Source organism: Leucoraja erinacea, unplaced genomic scaffold (genome assembly GCF_028641065.1).
Source record: "Leucoraja erinacea ecotype New England unplaced genomic scaffold, Leri_hhj_1 Leri_1009S, whole genome shotgun sequence".
Lineage (NCBI taxonomy): Eukaryota > Metazoa > Chordata > Chondrichthyes > Rajiformes > Rajidae > Leucoraja > Leucoraja erinaceus.
In genome coordinates this window covers 2,920-5,838 of record NW_026575241.1, presented here as the reverse complement: position 1 = coordinate 5,838, position 2,919 = coordinate 2,920, and positions in this window count along the sequence as shown.

Sequence of the window (2,919 nt, the reverse complement as noted above, 5' to 3'; positions counted from 1 at the left end):
TGGGGCATGTTGGTCAGCATGGGCTACTTGGGCCGAAGGGCCTGTTTCCACTCCGTGAGACCCCCTCCTAGTGAAGGGGCCTAAATCCCGCTCTGATCTTGGCTGCAACTCAATCAGCCACCAACCCAAAACTGATTTATATCACCGACAGCAATGTTTCTTTCCACTGAATCTCAGCCTCTTAAAAAACAGAGGCCATTAATCATTGCGGTTCTACAGTGAGTTATTCAGCCAGGGCTGATATTTCTGGTAATTAGCTGTGATGAATAACGACTCATACCTCCCTTTGTCTCTCTCGGTGGAAACTGGCTGGCAGAAACTTCCGAGTTTAGAAGGATGAGAGGGAATCTCATTGAAACATATATAAGATTATTAAGGGTTTGGACACGCTAGAGGCAGGAAACATGTTCCCAATGTTGGGGGAGTCCAGAACCAGGGGCTCGTACACTCGAGTTTAGAATTTAGAAGGATGAGAGGATATCTCATTGAAACATATATAAGATTGTTAAGGGTTTGGACACGCTAGAGGCAGGAAACATGTTCCCGATGTTGGGGGGAGTCCAGAACCAGGGGCCACACACACACAGTTTAAGAATAAGGGGTAAGCCATTTAGAACGGAGATGAGGAAGCACATTTTCTCTCAGAGAGTTGTGAGTCTGTGGAATTCTCTACCGGTGGAGGCCGGTTCTCTGGATACTTTCAACAGAGATCTAGATAGGGCTCTTAAAGATAGCGGAGTCAGGGGATATGGGGGAGAAGGCAGGAACTGGACAAGCTAGATGCAGGAAAAATGTTCTCAATGTTTGGCGAGTCCAGAACCAGGGGCCACACACACAGTCTTAGAATAAAGGGGAGGCCATTTAAGACTGAGGTGAGAAAAAAACTTTTTCACCCAGAGAGTTGTGAATTTGTGGAATTCCCTGCCACAGAGGGCAGTGGAGGCCAAGTCACTGGATGGATTTAAGAGAGAGTTAGATAGAGCTCTAGGGGCCTAGTGGAGTCAAGGGATATGGGGAGAAGGCAGGCACGGGTTATTGATAGGGGACGATCAGCCATGATCACATTGAATGGCGGTGCTGGCTCGATTGGGCCGAATGGCCTACGCCCTGCACCTATTGACTATTGCCTATTGTCTAAGGCATTCCAAAAGGGTCAGAGTTCAGTTCCGTTCAGGGTTCGGAGTTCAGAGACACAGCAAGGACAACAGGCCATTCGTCTCGACGAGCCCGTGCCGACCACCAGTCTCCACACACACACACACACCACACACACACACACACACACACACACACACACACACACACACACACACACACACACACACACACACACACCACACACACACACACACACACACAGACATACACACACACACACACACACACACACACAGTCAGGGACAATTTACAGCCTTTACCGAAGCCAATTGACAGGCAAACCCGCGCCCTTGGAGAAAACTCACACAGGTCACGGGGAGAACGTACAAACTCCGTACAGACAGCGCCCGTAGTCGGGATCGAACCTGGGTCTCCGGCGCTGAGGTGTCGAATTGTGTAGAGGTGGGGGAAGGGAAGAGGAAGGTGTCAGAGAAGGGAGACAAAAATGCTGGAGAATCTCAGCGGGTGCAGCAGCATCTATGGAGCGAAGGAAATAGGCAACGTTTCGGGCCGAAACCCCTTAGGGGTTTCGGCCCGAAACGTTACCTATTTCCTTCCTGAAGGGTCTCGACCCGAAACGTCACCTATTTCCTTCGCTCCACAGATGCTGCCGCACCCGCTGAGTTCCTCCAGCATTTTTTGTCCACCTTCGATTTTCCAGCATCTGCAGTTCCTTCTGAAACAAGTCAAGACTAGAATTTGTAGGGAAGGAACTGCAGGTGCTGGTTTAAACCAAAGATATACACAAAATGCTGGAGTAACACAAAGCCGGGCCGTCACGGTGGCGCTGCCTCACAGCGCCGGGGACCTGGGTTTGACCCTGATTACGGGCGCTGTCTGTACGGAGTTTGCACGTTCTCCCCGTGACCTGCTTGGGTTTATCTCCGAGATCTTCGGTTTCCTCCCACACTCCAAAGACGTGCAGGTTTGTAGGTTGATTGGCAATAGACAATAGACAATAGGTACAGGAGTAGAGGCCATTCGGCCCTTCGAGCCAGCACCGCCATTCAATGTGATCACGGCTGATCATCCCCAATCAGTAACCCGTTCCTGCCTTCTCCCCATATCCCCTGACTCCGCTATCTTTAAGAGCCCTATCTAGCTCTCTCTTGAAAGCATCCAGAGAACTGGCCTCCACCGCCCTCCGAGGCAGAGAATTCCACAGACTCACCACTCACTGTGAGAAAAAGTGTTTCCTCGTCTCTGTTCTAAATGGCTTACCCCTTATTCTTAAACTGTGTGTGTGTGTGGCCCCTGGTTCTGGACTCCCCCAACATGGGGAACATGTTTCCTGCCTCTAGCGTGTCCAAGCCCTTAACAATCTTATATATGTTTCAATGAGATGCCCTCTCATCCTTCTAAACTCCAGAGTGTACAAGCCCCTGGTTCTGGACTCCCCCAACTTGGGGAACATGCTTCCTGCCTCTAGCGTGTCCAAAACCGCTGAGTTACTGCGGCTTTTTGTGCCTGCCTTCGTCACCAACTCGAATGGGCGCATGTCTCCGAGACCCTGTGATACGTGGCCAGCTCTCGAGTTCCGCCCTGAGCTTCCCCACCTCTGTTGCAAAGGGCATCCTCACAGTAAGTCAGAGGGACCTCATTCCCCTAGCAACAGGGCGGTTGTATTTCCAGGACGGGAATAACACAGAGAGCTTGAATCGATCAGAAGACAAAAGTCCTGACCCCACTCTGAATTCTTAAGGGCTCTCAGCGAATCACTAGGCTTGGGCAGAATTTTCGGAATGTTTGCAAACACAAAAT